Below are 22,240 nucleotides of genomic sequence, written 5' to 3'. Positions count from 1 at the left end.
ACCCCTCAAATCCCTACACTCGGCAGTTCTCAGCCCCAAAGCAGAAGTGTTTGTTTCCCTGGCCAGGGCGCCTCAACGATCCCCCGAATTCCGAGTCTCCCGGAGGCCAGAGGTTTGGGTACCCGGGCAGGTCGCGCCTCCTTGTGCCCCGATAGACGGGTTGCAGAGGAAGGCGGCATCGCTTCGCTGTATTCCCCATTTTAAAGCAGCACGTCCTCTGCACGCCCGCACGAGAACCGTGCTGAACATCTTCGGGTGCTTGGGGTTCAGGCGAGACGCCCTTTCCCAGTTTCGCGCGCAGGGAGACGGGGCCTTCGCTCCCGCCAGGGCCGGGCAGGTGCGGCGCGGGGCGCGCCCCTCCTCCGGCCGCGCACTGAGCATGCTCAGCCCGGCGCGCCCTCCCCGTGCCGCTCCTCCTGGCGCCGCGTCTCCGCCTCCTCCGGGCTGAGGAGCCGGCAGCCCCAACTCCGCCGCGCCGGGTTTTTTGAGGCGCCGCGAGCGCTAGGAGGGAGGGGAGCGCCGCACCAGACAGATCCCGGGGTTCAACACCAGGATTGGTCGCAAGTAGGACGCTTTCGCCACTACGCCGGGCCGCCCGGGCTGTGCCGGAGTCGCACCTGAGGCTGTAGCGGGCGCCGCTCTCAGGGGCTGAGGTAAGTGTGGCGCGAGCTACCCGGGTTCCCTCCATCCTCTGCGCGTTGGGGAAAGGGTCGGGTCCTTGGAGACTGAAGGGTGGAGGGAGGCTACCTGGTGTTGTGGACCTTACCGCCCTGACCGGGCAGCCCTGCGGGGTCGGGACAGCCGCCGCAGAACGCCCTGAACTCGGCAGGAGGCAGGGCCCCGACGACGCCACCGTCACCCCATGGCGACCCTTCTTTTTGGTCAGAAAATAAGTTTGTTGAGCAGCGGAGGCAGCCACAAAACAAGGAGCCCAGAGCCTTAATGCTTCAGGAACCCTTAAAACCAGCTTCTCCAAGTGACTCACTTGCCCCTTCGTGCGCCCTAGCTCCTGGCGCTCGGTTCTCGGCGAGTTTCCTTCTGATGTTGGCCCCGCGGCTCACATTGCCCAGCTGCAGCCCAGAGTAGAGGATGGCGAACTTGGGCTGGGGTTTGAAGGGACTTGGGGCTAAGGGAACACCAGCTCGTAGCTGTGGTGGAAGAAGCCGTGTTGGAACACTGATTCTGGGGGCGTCTGCTGAGTGCCAGGCTCTGTGCTAAGCTCTGGGGGTACAGCGGCGAACCACATTTGAACAGGTCCCTGTTCTTACGGCACGTAGCTGGTATATCCTGGTTCTGTCGAGAGAGCTTGTACGGGTGGTGGTCATTTCCAGCAACTTAAGGGGATTTGCAGTTTCTTTCGAAAGACGAAGGCAACCTCTTCTCCTTGCCGGAACCCAGACACCGGCGAGATGTGCTCCAGGGACCCCGCAGACACCAATCCGCTCGCTCTCTTTTTCTGGAACGGAGGGCTCAAAACCTGCGTGCATTTCCTCTTTGTGTTTCATGTAGATATCTTATTAAAGAAGGGTGTGGAGGTGACGGTAGGAGGACGTGGGCTCCTGAATCTCTCTGAACCAGTCAGGGAGTCTGATGCATGAAAACATTTTGCAGCACAGCGGAGCTCGTGCAAGGAGGCGGCAGCGCGCAGCGGGAAGCTGAGGAGGTTGGTTGCCGGCCGGGGTTGCCAGATTTGGAGAGAAAAGGCTTGCGGAGGTTGTGTGGGGCGAATCAGTGTGACTGGTGACCTTGGGTGGGTGGTCTGCTTGGAGGTCGGGTGGTGGATCTTGGTGTCTGTTGGAGGTGTGCTTGCAAGGAGGAGCTCTGGGGAGGCATGCTCGTGGAACTTTTTCTAGTTTTCCTACTGGAGTCAACATAGGGGCGGGGAATGTTTGAGTAACAGTGTCTTAATTGTATGGGATGCTCCTGCAATTTATTGTGATGGGAACTGGATATTTCAAGGAATAATTCCATATAACATTCGTTTGGACACTTAATATAGTAGTTTGGACTGTGCTTTTATTTTGAGGTTTATGGTTTATGTCCTCAGGGCGTGGGGTAGAGAAGCATAAAGGCTGTAGATTACCATACAGGCACTTCTACACTGTAGCAATTACAGTCGGGCCGATTAGCAAGTTTGCTCTCTGGTTAACCAAGTGGGTGAAAAGAACATTGTTTCATAGAGGTAGACACATTGAGACGATTTTCGTGGCATTTATGAGAAAATTCACACTTACCCTTAACTTTATTTTTGCTATCTTCATCTTGATTTCATTGACGACTTGTGGGCATCTTCCCGATGGGTTGGTTGTCTGTGTATTAGACTGCTAAGGATCAAATTCAAGTTCCAAGGGAGTATTATTTTTGTCACCTTAAAAAATACTATTGATTTTTTGTTGTTGTTGTTTAAACTGGCTTCAAAACTGTTCTGGGCTGATGAGGTGGAATCATGACGATAAGTTTCATTATATTTCTGTGTGGACCCTGTGAGGTTGCTGGCAAGCATGAAATAACTGACCTTTAAACTTAGGGACTAATACTATCAGAAGTGACCTGTTCTTTAAGGATGCAGGTCAGAGCCATTTGGAAATTTCAGCAGAGGCAGATTTCCTTATTTGCAGTCTTTATAAAAACATTTTTCCATTCCTTTAACTTGGGAAACTTTGTCTCCTTGTGTCAGTTCAGCACCTCATTCCATAGTGATGCATATTGATAGGATATTAATAGTGAATAGAGAGTAAACCTTTCAAATAATGTAGGATTTTTTATCATCCTGTTATTTTGCCTAGTTCTCTCCTTTTTATTCAGCAGTAGGTCTTTTGATTATTTTCCCTCTAAACACTGAATCTTTAGGGTAGAGTTTTTCTTCTGAAAGGTATATACAGGACATGTTACTGCAATTTAGGTCGTACAAAATAAAAGTAACCTGAATAATTAAACTTCTCAACAGAAAAGCTTCTCCCCTTTATACTGACTTTTCTGCCAAGTTTGTCTGATAATGTTTTTAACTTGTTGGATTCCTCTTGATTTTTCAAAGATGTAGATATAATATGCATTAGTTTTAATCTTTCTAAAGAATTAAACTTTTGTGAAAACATGCATTTATATGATTTTAATTGAATTAATCTATTTCATATAGTAAGCAGGGATATGTCTGTATTAACAGATGTGGAGAGTTTTGTTGTTTTAATTTTCCATAAGTCTGGTGAAAGAACCAGATTTATGACCTATACTTACTGGTCTTAATACTTTCTTGACTATATACTATCAGAAGAAAATTTGACCATAATCACTAAAATTATCCATAAATTATACACATATACTGTTTATGTTATGAACCATATACAGAAAGAAACTAAAGGATAAAGTAAAACTTCTGTTATGAAACAAGTTCTAATATTGTCTTTCTGTATTCCAGTGGATTGTTTTACACAGCCCCTGAGGTGCATACCCCACTGGGAAAGTCACCAATGATTTGGAATTTTTTTACTTTTCTCTCCTTATCTCTGACTCTGCCATTTATTGTCTCTGATACTGTAGCCAGTTGCAGAACTGCTAGAAATTTGTGTCTCCTGTAACAGATAGGTTAAGAGCACTTATTTCCTTATCATGGACTCAAATGTGGATGGAATGAGGTGATCACAAGAAATGAGTGTGATCTAGGGGTCATCCTAGATCTTGCAAACTGAATATGCAGATTAAAAAAATGAAGTTTTAATTAAAAGACTAAAGTCCCATGGTCAGAAAGTGACAAAATCAAGGAATAAATGAGTGAGGAAAGGGAGGACACTTTCCATGTTGCTGCATGATGTAGAGGGGGTAAGGTAAAAAATGTTGGAACATATTAACCTGGATGCAAATGTGGCCCTATAACTTATTATCTTTGTGATATTGGGACAAGATAATTCCATAACTTTTGCAACCATTAGTTTCCTTAGCTATCACTTGGGATAACATCTATTTCAAGATATCATGATTGGTTTATTAAACATGAGAGTACAGGTAGAAAGCTTAGGGTGGGTTTACAGCTATAATAAATGAATTAAAAAAGTGTACTGCCTCAGATGGAAATAAGTATATTTCTCATTCATGTAAAGTCCAAAGATACATGATACTGGCTACTCTCCTCCAAGGAACAATTTCAGATACCCAGCCTGCATCCATTCTGTGCTCCTGTAATCTCTTAGCAGGGTCACCATGCTCATCGGTATCAAGCCATTGGAAGGAGAAAGACTTGCAGGATATTAATTGGTCAGACTTAGAAGTTATACATACCACTTTTGCTTTCATCCCATTGGCCAGGACTCAATTATATGCGGCTGTATCTTACTACAAGGGATGCTGGGAAATGTTGTCTGGTGTGTTTCCAGGAAGGAGGAGTGGTTGGGGGGACAGCCAGAGTTCTTTTATTATGACATTCTGTTATTATGTGTGATATTTCTTCCATGTTCAATAAATGCTACTCCCCTTTCTTTTCTACAACCCCTGATTTTCCTGGCAGAAAACTGTTCAAGATATAAGAAAGAAGAAGAAGAAGAAGAAAAAGAAGATAATACATATATAGTGTTTAGTATTTTTTAGATACTTTTCTAATATTTTTGCCCTCTGATATAGATATTATTATTATCTTTATTGCATGGATGAGAAAAACTGAGCTTAGAGAAGTTAAGTCATTTGCTCAACATAGCCAGTAAGTGGCAGAGCTGGGATTTGAACCAGATTTTTGGCTCTACAATTGTTTTTCTTAACAGCTTTACTGTAATGTTTTTTTGTTCTTGCCTTTGTACTTTTCTTATTGTAGCCATTGAACCACTTTTCATTTTGTCTGTAAAAAAAGTTGGAGGGTAATTTAAAAAATTCTAAAGAAGAAGAGAAAGATTACATTTGATCTAAAATATGCTAGAATAGAATTGGGTATGATACAGGTTTATCTTGAATACCTACTAGGATCAGAAGCAGATATTTAAAATTAAATCCCCCAGTGCTTTTTTATTTCTGATAAGCAAATTGTCAGGGTCTTTGTCCCTAAATTTTAATGTTTCTCTTAAGCTTTCATTGTGAGAATTCTGGGCTACTGCTTCATGCTGCAGTATGTAAAGATAAAGTCCTATTTATTTCTTAGCCTAAATAAATATGTTTTCTGGTGAGTTCGCAGATAAAATATTCTATCCTAACCTTCTTTTTCATCAGAGGCATTGCTTTTCATCAACATCCCTAACTCCTGAGAAAGTAAACTCTCTTCTTGTTTGGAAAACTTTTTCAGTATGTCCTGAATGATGAAAGGCACCTCTATAATCATAGCATCCTTTAAAAGAAAATGATCCTTCTTGCTCTTATCCAGTGTCTTGTCCTGCTTAGAGTATCTGCCTCATCTCACCTTTCCTACATGTTTGTCTTTTACAAAAAAGCCTATTACAATTTTGATTCCCAATGGCTACAGTGGAATGTGACATGGTCAATAATAAAAGTGTATTTTTTGACAAGACAATTAGTGTTCCAATATCATAGTCATTTTTTTTCTTCTTATTTTTTAGTATGTATTTGTAGCATCTTCAAAATTAATAGCACATAATCTCTTCTCACCATTAGGTGGGCAGATTATACTGTATACTTACCAGTCACCTCCTCCTCAAAATCCTCCGTTCATTTCTTCCTAACTTTCCCTGAACCTTTTGTTATAAGAAATTTGCTGTATTCTTTTTCTAAATTCCCTTCCCTTGCAATCTTCCTCACATCCGTGGCCTTAGTGTATATGTGTGTTTTCAAGCCCCTTATTATGAAATAATAGGATCACCAGGATGGAGAGGTTTCAACTTGCTTATTACCATGTTTTTAGACTCCCCATGAACTGAGTCCCATGGGGCCTTATAAAAAGCTAATTCTAGCTGCTGTAAAAGATAAACTCTAAATTTTCAGTTGTTTAAAATAACTTCATACCTTCTGCTCATGTGGGGTAGTTCAGTGCTCATAGCATAGTTCCTAACTGAGTGGCTTTCCATGGGGTCATTAGGGAAATCTGTTTCCTTACTCTCTGTGTCTTTGTCTTCTACTAATTTCCAGAGTCCTCCTTGTTCAGACAAGGTATATGAGGGAGCAATGTCCTGACAATGCTCATAGGAGGTTATTATAGGCACAGCCTGGGAATGATTATCATGGCTTCTGCTCACATTCCATTGGGTGGAACTCAGTTACTTGGCCATTCCTCTCTGCAAGGAAAGCTGAAAAATGGAGTCACGTTAAGAGCCCAGGAGGAACGGAAAACAGATTTGGTGACTGCGTAGCCAGTCTTTGTCACAGATTTCCAATGAATGCGTATGAGATTACCAGCTATTTCTCCATTTCCCTCTCTCCAGGTGTGCCAAGAGGATAGTGTGTGTGTATATTTATGTATATATATGCATATTGGTTGTTTGCCTGATAAATATCTATTCCCCTTTTCCCTTTTAATGTTGGTCTCAGTTACCATCCCATTCTTTTTGTTTGTTTAAGACATGTTTTTGGAGCAGTTTTACGTTTATAACAAAATTGAGAGGGAGGTATAGAGATTTCCCATATGCCCCTTCCCCCACACATGCATAGGCTCCTCCATTATCAGCATCACTCCCCAGAGTGTATATTTCTTACCAAGGATGAACCTACATTGACACATCATAACAATCCAGAGTCCATAGTTTATCTTGGGGTTCACTACTGATGTACATTCTGTGGGTTTGGACAAATGTACAATGGCATGTATCCATCACAGTAATACCATACATAGTGTGTCCAGTGCCCTAAAAATCCTCTGTACTCTGCCTATTCATCTCTTCATTCTCCCACCCCTGGACACCACTGATCTTTTTATTGTCTCCATAGTTTTGCTTTTTCCAGAATGTCATATAGTTGGAGTCATACGGTATGTAGCCTTTTCAGAGAGTCCTCTTTCACTTTGTAATATGTATTTAAGGCTCCTCCATGTCTTTTCATGACTTGATAGTTCATTTCTTTTTAGCACTGAGTAATATTCTATTGTCTGGTACTATCCTATTGTCAGTGCATATGGTCTGGGTGAAACTTCATTTCCTGCTTAAGGATTGTAACATGCTCTTCTCCTTAAGGCATGGGGCCCAGTGAGAACGAATTCAGAGGAGTGAGATACTTTGCTGTTTCTTGGGGACTCCAGCTGGGCTCCATGCATGCTCCTAAACTGATCCCTGTGAACAGGAGACCAGAACCAGAAGGATGTTGGTCTGACACTGCTGTAGTTGCGCTGCTACCAGAGAGGAAAGGCTAGGTCTGCGGGGGTCACCACATGTTTCTTGAAAATGAAAATCAGAGGTGAGATGGAGAGAAACTTGGTTCTAGTATATTTCTTGATATACCTATTAGGCATACAGCAGTCCCTAAAGTGAGTTTACCTCTTAAATTTTCAGCTCTTTGAGTTCATAAATTACCCTTTGACTTAAACTGATTTGGGTTGAATTTCTATCACTTGTAGTTAATACCAATTTATTAGATCAAGCTGACAAGGGGAAAACATGGATGGTAGGGAAATCTAGTGTTTTGTTTTGTTTTGTTTCCCTGAACTCATCTCATGTGTCACTTTGGTTGTGTGCGTAACAGTTCCACTCCCTTGTAATAAGTCAGAATTCCAGTAAAGAGTCACTTGGCATCCCCTTACCTAGGCACACAGATTTCCCACTAAGTTTAAAGCCAAAGCTCTCATTTCTTTAAAGCCTCTCTCTCTTTGTAGAGCTATGAAGTAAGACTTAATTTTCTCTTATGTGATTGATTCTGGTCCCTTCCAGATGACCTCCTTTCCAGTCACACTTTCCCATTGCTTTCCCCTTTTTAGGCCCATGGCTCCATCTGTACCAGTTAGTCACCCACCCTGGAAACTGCCATGTGATTTTTTTTTTTTCATGCCTTTGTTTGCATTGCTTCTCTGGCTGGTCTCCTCTTGCCATCTTTTTTCCACCATGTTTCTTATAGTTTGCACAATGCTCAATTCAAATGTCACTCTTCTAAATCTCTTTCAATTTCACTGAAGCATAAAAAACAGCCCCCTTCTCTGTGCCTACTTTTATTGTATATTTTCCCCATGCCACTGATGTAACAACCTATCACGAAAGTGCTGAAACCTTCTAGTTTTCCCAAGCCAGAGGAGTCCCCAGGTTGCTGGACGTTCAGTGTTAAGACTAGGAAAGTCCTGGGCAAATTGAGACAGGTTTGTAGCCCTATCTGCAATGTTGTAATACTTCTTTCACATGTCACTCAATACTCTGTGTGTTCTTAAGACAATGGATAAAAGCTTGAACTTTGGACTCAAGACAGTTGTCCTACCAGTCCTAATCCATTTTGTACTAGCTGTGTGATTGTGTACGACAGCAAGTTGCCTACCTTTTCTAGGTTTCAGTGTTATCAGCTGTGTAATGGGATAATTTGCATTCTCCAGGGTTGTCCAGATACCTAAAAGACGTAATTAATTACTTAGTTTATTGATGGGCTCATCTATAAAATTGGGTAGTTCTAAAGGCATAATATTTTTCTGAAAATTATGTGGAGAACTGCATGCAGAGTCCTTAGTACAGTGTGGGAATCCTAGTGAGCTTCCAGTAAACAGTTTTAAATTAACTAATGTTATTCATATTTGAATATCTTTTGCCTGAAACATGATAGGCACCAAAAACATAATTAAACTCAGATGATACATGTTCATGGAACATTTATTGTTAGGGGTTTGTGATAAGTGCAACACACAAGTCAATGAGAATGATTAGGAAATATTTAAGAAAGACTTTTTAATGTTTGGAACTGGAAAAGGAAGACTTGGCTACAAGATTAGTTCTTTTCTACACAAGGCTTTATTTTACTTGCTTATTTAAAGCCAGAGTCAACAATTTTCATTGTGTAGAAAGAGAAAATATTTTCCATATTTGGGAAGGGCCAATTTCAGTCCAAAGCCCTTAATATACATATTTTTCACTTATTAGAAGAGGTATGTTTCTGGGAACGGAGTTTGGTTCATGAGAAAATGAGGGTTAGGATAGCATCAGAGTCATTGCTGATTCTATAATGCTCTTGAGGTTTAAAAAAAAATGTATTTAAAAGACTCCTTGTTCTCTTACCACAAGAAAATATCCTCTCTACCTTTGGGTTGGAATTTTATGTATAAAAATACTTTGTACCCTGCACAGTTATACTAGTAAAAAAACTTGATAATTCATGTTGCCATGCCTTTTTAGATTTTTCATGGAAATTTCCAATGAGGACAGGTGTTACAGGTGTGCTTATGCTGAGACGGGTCTGATTTGGAAGAGAAGAAAATCAAACAAAATAATGACACTCAAATCCCCAAATATGCTGTATAAGGCTTGATTCTAGGCACATTGCCATCATTTTGAGTTGTACAAATTTAAAGTGTCACCTGTATTATCGTTGCTCTTTAACTATGAACTATAAATATGAATATTTTTTTCCTTGGTGACTCATTTGATTAGCTATTACCTAGCTATTGATTCTAGACTTGTTGGAGATTAGCAAATTAATTGGGAGTCCAAGCACTACTTTGACTGTATTTAATTAGGTGAATGACATCTTTAAAAACATGATGTTCTCTGTCATATTTCTAATTCCTAGTAAAATGATAGTACAAAGGGAATTCTTGGAACTAAGTAATTGTAAATAGTGGCTTATCTTTAAGAATAGATGTTTTAAGAGGAAATCCATCTAAAACCTATTATTTTCTCCTTAAACAGGTGGCTAATACGATTTAATTCTTGCTGACACAAGATCACTACATTGAACATGGGATAGTAGTTTAGACTAGAGCCTTTGGTTCAGACCTGGACGTTCTGCCACTTACCAACTGTGTGATCTTAAACATATTCTCAGCCCTACCCAAGGCAGTTTTTAACAAAACCTGTTAAGTGAAGTTTATTGTGCCTATCTTATAGAGACACTGTGAGCATTAAATGATAAGAGCTTCAGACTAGTACAGTGGGCATGGCGCATTCTAAGCACTAAGCAAAATACCCCTCTGCTATAATCTTTGCAGTTTATACAGAACCTAGTGCATCTAGATGCTTTATATGTTTGTTGAAACAGTTAATACTATACTGGACTGTGCAATATGATCCCGTCAAGTGCTGCTGAGATGTCAGTACTTACACTCAGTTACCCCTGTCTGCTTTCTGCTGCCTTTCAGATGGTCTTCTATTACCTTGCTTTGTGGAACTAGCCATTTCTATTTGTTATTTCTTACCAGTTGTGAACTAGGAAAATCAAATATGCAAGCCATTCAAACTGTATTTAATAGTTTGAAGAGATTCTGAATGAGCCTTTGAAGGTCCTCCCCTTCCCCCACCTTCTCTGTCTGTGTGTGTGTGTGTGACAGAATAACAGTTTCGCATTCATTTTTACGGTTCTCAGTTAACCCTTTCCCTACTTCTTGACTGAGGTACTGAGAGGTAGTTACTGTAGTTCAGTGGAAATAGAAAATAACCAGCTTTGATAATCTTGTCACGTGTATTTGTGATATGTTTTGCAGCAGAATCATGGTTGTGAATATTCCTGTGTTACACTTGAGGAATACTGGCTGTCTTATCTGCAGTACAATAAACTTTATCCAAAAGTCTGTACTCCTTTGTACATGGTCTTCACTGTATAAAGAAATTCCTTTTTTTTTTTAAAGCACATTTCAAGCTGTCATTCTTCTGTTACTAGAAGGTAATTTAAAATTCCTAGCATCTTGTCCCCATTTTTTTTTTAAACCTAGTGGTCAGAATTGAAGACACCACAACTGTTTTGGATACTTTGGAGATGGTGGTAGGGTGTGTATGTGTAATGTGGGCTTATTGTGAATTCATAGTTCCATTAACTCTGTTCCATTCTTTTATTAGCAGCAATTCACCAGTGTGTTGTAGTTTATATTATGTGCTCTAACTTAAATGAGTATTTCTTAAAAACATTACTGTTATTCAAAGTAACAGTCATTTGGTCTCTTGAATAAATGAACTTTTACAAATTTCAGTATTATAACATAGCTCCTTAAATCAGTATATTAAGGTTAAATCTTAAGAAAAGTAGCATAGTATTATGCATTCCCCCAAATAATGAATTTTATGTTTTAAGTTGGGATTCAGTCTCTACAGATGGAGAGCACTATTTTATGTGATGTTAAAAAAAGGTTGTAGGCAGCCATGGTGATTCAGTATGATTTGATGATTCAAATTCTTGCTCTGCCACCTCTGTATTTGTAAGATGAGACCAAGTTATCATCTCTCTGAGCTTCATTTTTGTCATCTGTATAATGGGGCATTTTAGTAGGTATGTGAAGACTAAAATGAATTAATTATATATGCACATAGCCTGGTGCCAGGCACCTAATTAGACTATCCCTAAAAATGCTGACTTTATTGTTAGGATCTTATTCTTTTGATACATTTATTCAGTATGATACCTATGTTGTTGATGAACTATGTGAAAGTTATAATTTACAAACTTGAAATAGTTTAACATTTACAAACTTCTAAAATACTCATTTATGTTTTCTCCTGTGTTTTTATGCATGGATAGACAACACGCTCTCTGTTGGCTGTGTGCATTGTTGTGTAGTTGGCTGTTATAGAGAGCTACTGAATCTGAACTAAGATGCGATTAGCACTATTGGAGATTTCATTTTGAAGAAAATGGTTTGGCTGTGGTTAAGAGTCTTCTTACTTATTAAGAAGAATTAATTACTGAATTGGTCTCATTTGTATTCTGTCTACTTCAGCTATGGCCCATCTTGCCATGTTGCAAAAGGAAATGCTGACATATGACTGACTAGAAGTATAAAAATGTTTTGAGTTGATTGTAGTCATTGTGATTGAAATTTCTTAGATTTACACAATTTAAAAAAAAATTTGTAATACTGGCAGTACTGGGAATGAATTTCTGTTTACTCTGGGAATAGCAGTCTCTTTATGGGTGCTTTGAATTTCAAAATTTAGGAAGCATAAAAGTAATGACTGGTGTATTATGCATGTAATGAAGGAGTTTTACATACTTGAAGAGAAACAAGTTAATGTTATTTTATTTCCAATGCATTTGTATAACCTTTAAAGCGTGAAACATTGTTAGTAAGTTTGTTTTGAATGCAGCTCTACTTCCTCCTTGCAAGTATGTTTTCTTGTGTAGTTTCTGAAATTGAAATAATACTTATATCAATATTGTTTTGTTTAGTGTTCATTTAACCTTATTACTTAGATGTCCTAATTACTTTATATGGTTCTGTCTATATTTCTACACATAAAATGAGAACTTACTGTTTTCCATTTTTTCCCTACTATCTACTAAGCTTACTTATGTAAGAATCTTAAGTTTGTAGACCGAGCTCCTTCATTTACTTATATCCTATAGAATCTACATTGCGACTGTTATGGAAATTAGCCTGTCTGCAAGCTTCTGATCATTAATACCCTGGTATGCTCTGCCATTAGATCATTCCCAAGATTCACTATGTAGTATGCAATTTCTAAGTGATACTTCTGAGCACCAGACCAAGTATACACTTTCAGTAGACCAGAATGGTAGAAATCCTGCCATTTCTTCCTTCTTAGGCCTGTAGATGTTAGGAAGAGGTAAAGAAACATAATTACACTGATGGATTTCACCACCTTCAATTACTAGAATTGCCTGGCCGAGTTACTGAGTGGGGTGGAGGGGCTGTTCCCCTTATATCTGAAAATAATATAATGACTTGTCCATCAATAAAGATTATTTGAGTTTGCATTTGATCCTTGATGTTTTGTAGCCTACTTCTCACTGACTAAGAACATCCATTCTAGATGGGCTTAGGTACACAGTGTATAGTTCAGAACTGAGTATCATTCATATAGGAAATTTGCCCAAGTCCTTGATGACATTGCAGTCCATAGATTGGAATTTCCTGGGAGCTTGTGAGAAATGCAGAACTTTGGCCCTACCCCAGACCTACTGTATGAGGATCTTCATTTTCTCCAGTGATTTGTATTCACATTAAAGATGGATAGGTATTGGTTTACATCATGTTGTTAACTAACTGAGTCGACTCATTCCTTGCTTACTAGTTGTAAATGTCAAGAACGTAGTCAACATGCATAATTATATATTAAGGACCCAATGCTACAGGAATAAAGATAGGTACAGTAGAGTTTGGCTAAAAGATGATCAGCAACTAGTAGGGGTGGATAAGATATGTGTAAGATATGTTGTCTCCTACAGAAGATTTTTTATATTTGTACATATATGTGTGTGTGTGTGTGTGTATATATATATATGTACATATATATAAAATTTTCGGAAATTCAGGTAGAATATGATGACATGAATGGAATATATAATGCTTTAGAAATCATTGTAGGGAAGCTGTTTCATTTCTTGGGAATATGTCCTCATTATGTTCTTCTTGAAGCCCTTAGTGGTGGATTATCTCAAACCATTCTTCCTTATGCTGAGAACAGGAACAAGACCTCAGGTACAAGAACCATCTTACCCATCAGTGTAATTAATCAGCCTTCAGCGAGTTCCTGCACAGCCAATTTTAAGGCTAGACTGGTATTTGTGAGTGTGTGTTTATGTGTGTATGTGTGTGTGTGTGTGTGTGTGTGTGTGTGTGTGTGTGTGTGTGTAGTATGAAAAGACACATTACATGTACTTTCCGAGAGCTCCTTGTGTGGTGTGAAAAGAAAACTCAAATTACAGTGTGATATGGGATATTACGGTGGCAGTTGCATAGAGACCATCTCAACTAATAATTAAGATAAAGTGGAATGATAGGATTTGCCGGTTGGGTTTGGAAAGAACACTTATAAAAGAGGGTATAATATGTACTGTAGCATGGGGTCATTAGAGAAAATTGTGTGTTCAGAGAACAGCAAAGAGTGGGATATGAGGGGACCATATGAATGTGGGAAGGTGGCAGCAAGGTCTTTGCATTGTATAATTCATAGCCTAGAATGCAGATGGTGTTCCAAGAGTTGGGGAGAGAACAAGAAAGTACAGTGTTAGTGCATCCTAGAACTGTACAAAGTAGCATCTCTCTAACATGTGAGACAAGTTAGGGACTAAGAGGACATACCCTTTAGGCCATCAGAAAGCCACCACAAGGTTTTAAACGGCCAGGGTGACATCAGATTATTAATTTGAAAGATCCATCTGAATCAGTGTGGATATCTGAATGATGGGTTGGGTCTGGAGCAGCGTCCATAACCTAAGTTTTCAGATGTATGGTTAAATCTGACCTATGGTTAAATCTTATTTCCTATTCTGGTTCATGTTAATTATGTAAGATAACAGTAAACTGGTTGCAAAAGTACATTTGCATTTTATTTATATAAAATATTTATACTTGTTTAATGTATTCATATTTAAATCCAGTATACATAGGGATTAATAAGTAATTTGGGGCTTAAATTAGAAAACTAAGAAAATGAACAAACAACAGAAAGGTCTTTATGCATATAATAAAAGCATCTCACAAAGTAATTAATTGCTTTTATATTATAGTATGAGAAGAATTGACTCATGGCTGTAATTACCAAATGAACAATTTCAATAGAATACAAGACATTTTTTTTTCATTGAAAAACATTTTGTTTGAGTTTACATGGCAAGGTACTCATTGACCAGTTGCTATCCACCATATTTTCTGTCTTCATTCCATCTTTCTCTTCTGTGACTGAGGTGCATTCTTTTGTTAATAACATTTGCTGTCCTTTGACGTTATTAAAAGGAAACTAATGCTGTTTTACAACACTTCAATTAGTAGCCATTGATACTGCAGTGGACATTTTTTTCTTTTAATTCTCTGGAATAACTCTGCTTTCCCACCAACAAAATCGCTTTCACTGTTGGTGGTCTTGATTGATAAATCCTGAGCCCATCCTCCCATTAGGGTGACCTCTGCAGCCACATCCTTCCTCTGCTCCAGGATTCTAGAGGTGCAGGCATGGGACATGCATGGCTTGAGGACCCACTGTCCTCGTATGTGGAATTTTGAGTTCAGTAACACAAGGATGAAGAATGATTAAGAGGGTTTATTCTTTTTCCTGTGTCAGTGTCTTGGCCAGACTGTCCATTGGTGTCTATTAGTGGTGATTTGGGAGCTGCTTGATTCCCTAGTTCTCTCTTTTATCCTGTTATCTCCATATATTCTTTTTATAGCATTCCTTTTTTCTTAGGTTCTCAGAGTTGGTTATTCTTGCTAACAACCAAAGAATTGTGAAGAAGTTCTCCAAGTATTTGCACATGTTGGAGATTCTTCTTATTTGCCATGTGCCTTACAATGTTGTCCCCTCATTTTTCTGTTAGGAACGTCCGCAGCCTCGACACACAGGTTACCTTTTATAGGGTTATCACTTATTACTTTAAGGCCCCTCTGCAAATTTGGAAAAGCCATACACTTGGATGGTCTATGGCATTTTCCACAGTTTACAGTAAGTCTTCTAATCTCAATGTTCTGCAGAATGGGGAAAGGTGGCTGGAAATTTGGTATGTAATTCCTTCTGCCTTTCTCTTGTTTGCAGATTTTGGCCAGCAGCTTTATTCAAAAGGAGTCTGATATCTCATAGAACTGCAGCTGCCACGTTGCTTCTTTATAAGCTTGTACCTTCTCTGAATAATTCACATCAGTCAGTAATTCTGATGTTTCATAAGATCAAGAGCTGCAAGTTCCCTTCTTGGTTTAGCCAGTACTTAATGTCTTTTCTGCAAGTGTGTTTCTGGAGGCTCTGTTACTGCAGTAAAGAGCTAAAGCTTAGCTTTTTGGACCTAGCCTGCAAACTTGTTTTTAACTCTGAGAACCATGAGTCTTAGTATTTATGCACCAAGATTTAATCTTTTCTCCAGAGTGCCCTGTGATGGCCTGAGCATGGAAGTCTCTGAGTTTGACTTGGGCCTGGTATTCATAATTGGATTGCACCCCAGACCTAATGATCTTTAATACTCTTTCATATGTAGTCATTTACCACTAAACTCTTGCTGACTTTCCTGTTAGAAACCAGACATACAGGAGGCCTGGTGTCCGATATAAAAACCCATCCCTGTCATCAACTTGGAAGCAGAAGAGGTGGCCACATTTATGGGACTGAATATAAATTCTCGGGGGTAATTGCTGCAAACTATGAGTCTCAGAAAATCTGGGCACTTTAGAAGAAGATGAAGATTCACAGCCCTACTCTAGAGGTACTGAATTAGAGTCTCTGGGGATGAGGTTTAGGAAACTATATTTTGAATATACTTCCCATGTGATTCTGATGTTCAGCCAGGTTTGGGAAATAGAGCATGTTCCTTTTAAATTTTTTCTTAGGGGAAATGAGTTTAGGAGATTCTGGATTTTTAAACAGTTTTTTTTTACTAACATAAGATTTCAAAGAATCTTTATGTGCATTGTGAAATGTATGTTTCTGAAATTTATTTCCCTGTCTTAGTCTGTTTGGGCTGCTATAACGGTATCATAGACTGCATGGCTTATAAACAACATAAATTTATCTCTTACAGTTCTTTTACAGTTCTGAAGGCTGTGAAGTACAAGATCAAATTGCTGACATATTCAGTGTCTGGTGAGAACCCACTTCTTGTTTCATAAACAGTGACTTCTCATGGGAACCACACCTGGAGGAGGGGTTGAGGGGGCTTTTTGGAGTGTTTTTTATAAGGGCACTAACATCATTTATAAGGGCTCTGCCTTCATGACCTAATCACCTTCCAGAAACCCAATTTCCATTTACCATCATATTGGGGATTAGGTTTCGGCATGAATTCTGGGGGAACACAAACATCCAGTCCTTAACAACTAAGGAACAACTCCCTCTCCCCTCATTGCAAGGGCTGTCTACTACACATTTAATGGTTGTGGCTCTCAGCCCTGACTGCTCAGTAAAATCATTTAATTTAGTTGGTCTGGGGTGAGTGTGGGTTCTGAGTAATTGAATTTTTTTAAACTCCCCCAGGGAATTTTATGAAATGGAGGGTTTAAGACCATAGATACAGTAAGATATTCTTTGGAATGCATTTTGGGAAGCTTAGTCCCAGTGTGTGTTCCATATCACCCATTTTTTTTATTGTTTCACATCTGTCATGGTTTTTGACAGTTTATATATGTGTCATCATATTTTTCAGTGTGGGTTATCAAATGCCTTTTTTTTCTGATTATAATAGAAAATTCTTTTTAGAAAGAAATGCCCTAATCACTGGAGATATTTTATGAAAAAAAAATATTTGGGTGGTCTAAGTAATTTTTAGTCATACTGAGTAACTTTAATTGAACATTTACAATATACCAGGCAAATTGCTAAATCCTTTTATTATAATATCTCATTTAAACATACAATCTTCTTATTAGCTAGGTGTGATGACCCCTTTGTCTTAGATGAGAATCAGAGATAAAATAACTTAGCTCATGTCATGCAGCTAGTAAATGGCAGTACTGATGTCAGATACCCAGTTTGCCTGCTTGTGAGCCAAATCTTTTAACCAGTTTGGAATCCTGGTTAAGTTAGAGATTTTTATGCTTGATGGTCAATTGGAGCTTCCAGGACCTCAACTTGTACGCATTGCTTTCAGAGCTATATTTTATTGTAGGGATGGTGAATCTGCATAAATTACTGGGGTTTGAGAAACCATTCCAAATGTTAGAACCATTTCAAATAGGAAGGTTTTTCAAACAAACACTGGTATATGAATGTAAACAGAATTTTTTTGTAATTATAATAAATTGATAACTCATGCATGTAGATAAAGTTACATTCATTATTCTGAATGTATTTGAATACTCAAAATGTGTTGTATAAACATATTTTTCACACAGTTTTCCAAGTATTACTAAGCTTCTAGAAAATACTGAGTTTGATTAATTTTTGTTACTCTGGCCACAAATTTACACAAAGGGCAAAGAGTGATTTTGACTACTGGCAATAAAATTCAGTGAAGGATATTTATGGGTGGGTGTAAATGCATGCTTATTAGTCAGTCAGAACATGATGTTTCATTTGAAAAGTACACATCTTTACATCTTGTTGTGACATTTACAAAAAGTTTTCATTGCATGTCTTTCATTTCACCAGAGAGGATAAATTGAGTAATATGTAAATGACAATACAGGATCTTTTAACCAAATGTAACGGTTGACGTTATGTGTCAGCTTGGCTATACCACAGTCCAGTTATTTGGTCAAATACATCTGGATGATGCTATGAAGGTATCTTTTTCTACGTGAGATTAACATTTAAATCAGGAGACTTTAAATAAAGTATATACATAATGTGGTTGGGCCTCATGCAATCAGGTGAAGTCCTTAAGAAAAAGACTGACTCTTCCTTCCCCCCTCTGGGAAGAGGGATTCTTCCAGCACACTGCCTTTGGACTTAGGGTGCTTTTCCCTGGGTCTCCTGCCTACTCTGCAGACTACGTACTTGCCAGCTTCCACAATTATGTGAGCTAATTCCTTAAAATAAATGTATCTCTTTCACTATCTTTCTCTCATATGTATATATAATGTGAGTGTATACACACGCATACACAGACATTCTGTTAGTCTGTTTCTCTGGAGAACTTTTCATTACCACACCAAGATTCCTTAATCTCCCTGTTTAAAGATGGTTCTCCCATTTTTCAAAGAATTTTACTTGGGTGTCCTTGTCCACAGAATTGCCATCAGACCATTGCAGAATGAGGAGCAGTGCATGGCACCAATTCCATCTTCAACACTATTGATATTTCTCCATGAATTAGACAGTTTCATAAATGCCATATACAGTAAATGGGAGCAGAGAAAGTTCAAAATAGAATTTGTCACTCCCTGCAGAATTGTGGTATTACAGGTTTTTTGGTGTGGCGTCATCAGTCTTCTTGTCAAAGTGGGATAATATAGAATAATTTGAGTGGATTGTCCTTCTAGATTCACGTCACTCATCCATTTCACCTACAATGAGGTGCTACTAAATTCTTGGATCACGTTAGGTCCTATGGGTGAAAGAATAAAAGGCAGAAGTGGACCCTGCCCTCCTGGAAGTTAGAGTCTGATAAGGGAGATTGAAAATAAAGTTAAGTAATTAAAACTTAAAAAAATGATTATAAACGGAATTAGGTGCTCTGAAGGATAGAAGGAGGGTGCCAGGATGAAGAAGAGTGTAGGAAGGATCTACTTTCCATGGCATAGTGAAGCAAGACTTTTTGGTGTATGTGAATTTTGAGACCTGAAACTTGAGAAGAAGCTAATCATACAAATAACCAGGGAGGAAAGTTCCAGGCAAAGAAAAGAGCCTGTAAAGGGTCAGTCAGCAAGGAAGAGCTTGAATCACAACTTAAGTTCTTATTTATAAATGATCAAGTTGTCATTGGTCAGGAAAGCTTTACCCTAAGGTGCCTGAAGGAGGATGTTGGATGTGAAGGCTGTAAATAGAATAGTTAAGAATATGGGAAATGAAGTTAGTTTAAGTGGATTCAAGTTTCAGAATATTAAAGGAGAAACCTTAATTTCACACTATACTAATTTTGCAATGTGTTTGATTTTTATATTATTTAAACCATACATGAGGCATTTAGGTAATAGATAAGTCTTTTTTAGTATGAGTATGGCAATCACAGTTGTGGATTATTATCTAAGGTTAGCTCATGGGTACTTGTCAAGAGGTCTTAAGTCTTAGAGTGCTGTATTGTTGGTTTGGGAGATTCTCCATACTTTGAGAGGCTACCTCCATATCTCAGGTCACTTGAAACTCTTGCCTTACTGGTTTTGTGAATTTTAATAATACGACTTTGCTGTGTCTGCTCTTGTCTCCTTACCTCACTTTTCTTCCCCTCCCCTTATTTGTCCTCCTCTTCTCTCCCATCCCTATATTTTCTTTCCTTCCTTTTCTTCCCCTTTCTTTCTTTTTTTATTCCTGAGTCCTTACCAAGGGCTAAGTCAATACAGCACTGGGTTTGGGGAATATATCATATCACCTGTAAGAAATTATATGACTAGAGATCGGTGTCCTCCAGTTAAGTAAAATTGTAATATAGGTTACCATAGATCTTGTGCTGTATTGGAAACCTCTCACTGAAGAATTTAAGCAAATGTCAAACTTGGAAGTTGACAGCAATTCATTTCATAGCTTGAAGAAATCAAATATATAACTTCCATCTACATTGTTGAAATGAAGAGTTAATCATCCATATTATTTAAAAGAAAAAATTCTGGTACTAAGGAGTAGGGTCTGGGACCTTGATTGATTTGAATTGGCTGTTAATGTTGTTTAATTTCCCTGGATAATCCCTGAACTTTCCATTTTAGTTTGCCTTTTCAACACTTTGTATTTTTAAAATTATTTTTCTGTAAAGGTTATGTGCCTGTGAGTATACATTTTAACAGTATGAAAGGGTGTCTGGTTAAAACTAAGCCTACTTTCCATCATCTTCTCTTAGCTCTTTGTCCTAGAAGCAATGTTACTATTATTTGTTTATCTTCCCTGATATATATATTATATGTGAGGACATATATATTAAGATACTTTCTCAATTTAAAAAATACTCTTAACATCTCCCATAAAAGCAATGGTATGGAATATCCTTTCTTCATTTAAACATGAACCATAGGTGTCAGTCCATATCAGTCTATACATACCTATCTGTTGCTTGCCAGTGACTGACTACTAAGAACATTTATTCCCTTTATCAAGGCCATAAGGGTAGAAACCTGCTCACCATCATTGTATTTTGTTATTTTTAGGTTTTACAGCTATTTCCAGATTTCCCTCTAAAAAATTATCACTAGTCACATCCTCCAAACAATGTCTCCATAATTTTGAATTAAATAGCCCCCTTTGTGATTAGCAAAAGTTCATTCCATAATATGCCAACATTAGTGATTTTTATAGCACCTTTCAAGTGATCACTTTCCCCAGCACAACAGCTTGTGTTAGCGGTTCCTGTTCAAGGTCATGGTTGCCTGTTGTTCCTGTCCTGTCCAGCTGGAAGGGCTTATTCAAGGCTCTCATTTACAAGTAGGCATGTTATTTTATGAGCTATTAAGTACTAAGGTAAGACTAAGGCATGGCCAGATTTTGTGCAGCAGATAGATGAAACCAAGAATATATGTTCTTAGCTTAGAGCAGCCTCAGGATTTGGTACTAAAGTGATAACCTAGCTGTTATTTTGGGAACCTGCAATCAGGTATAATAAAATAACAGTGCATAATAGCTCTCATTTGTTTGTCATTACCAATATCCCGAGAACCTTTTCATATGTTATTTCTAATCTATACAACAGTGGTCCAAGGTGGGCATTATTATCCATACTTTACAGTTGTGGAAATATAAGTACAGGAAAGCTGAGTGCCTCTCAAGGTCTAATAATGGGCAGAAAATTTCAATAAAAAGTTTAGTAAGTAATATTTGGCAAAGCATGTATTTCAGTTCAAAAGTCTCTGTTTTCTCTTCTGCACTGTACCGGTATTTGTGACATATACCTATATGTCACAAATACATATATGTATATAGGCTATACCTGCTTCCAGAGGTGTTTTTCCTTTTATTTTCCAGGATTGAAACTGACCATCAGAATCACTTTGTTTGACTAATCTTCACACATTGATGAGGTCATTGATGATCAATATCTAGGCAATTTTAGACAGTCCCTTGTCTAAAGGATCCTTTTCTTTGGTTGGTCTAGCTTTTGTACCATTGCTGCTTAGAAGGATGTGCAGATCGTTCTGCTAGTCCTGAATCAGCAGTGTTGTGTCTCCTCACGACTTGTTTCTGAACTGATACCTCATGAGATTTATTGAGATGCTGTAGTTTTCTAACACTACACTGACTGTAATTAGTTGCTGACATATCATGATTTATTGTTGGAGATGTCTCTAGAAATTTACTTTGTGTTTTGGGGCTAAAAGATGAGTGTTAGAATTTCAGATTTACAGCTCTTGTCCTGCACCACTTAACACATCAAAACTATGTTTGGGATCACCAGGCAGCTTGACATTATAGCATGGGTCATCCTGGCTCTCTAAGTAAAACTGAAATGTGTAGCAATTAAGAGCACTGAAGAAGGTACATAACCCAAATAACTCTTGATTAGGCCCTAGTGAATTTTTAAGTATATAAGCAGATTAAAGAATTTAAGATGTGGACTAATCAAAGTGAGAATCCAGGAAGACTTCTAATAATTCCACGAAGACCAAGAAACCTGGGGTAAAACCCTAGACTAGAAAAGCATGAAAAGCAAGTAAGGGGAATCTCCCTGTGGCAAGGCTGGTATATAG

General features: G+C 38.5%; 1 protein-coding gene across 3 annotated transcripts in view; it reads left to right on the top strand.

Moving 5' to 3' along the window:
• Positions 1-438: 438 nt before the first annotated feature.
• The window catches only part of CNTN4 (contactin 4), a 979,742-nt gene continuing 957,940 nt past the window's right edge, over positions 439-22,240 (top strand). For all 3 annotated transcript variants that reach the window (XM_036878225.2, XM_036878221.2, XM_057507209.1), the window contains exon 1: positions 439-653. The gene's annotated coding sequence lies outside the window, so the exon portion shown is untranslated. The remainder of the gene's footprint in view (positions 654-22,240) is intronic.

Source organism: Manis pentadactyla, chromosome 1, assembly GCF_030020395.1.
Source record: "Manis pentadactyla isolate mManPen7 chromosome 1, mManPen7.hap1, whole genome shotgun sequence".
Lineage (NCBI taxonomy): Eukaryota > Metazoa > Chordata > Mammalia > Pholidota > Manidae > Manis > Manis pentadactyla.
Note: the sequence above shows the minus strand (reverse complement) of the source record. Positions and strands in the feature narration are given on the sequence as shown.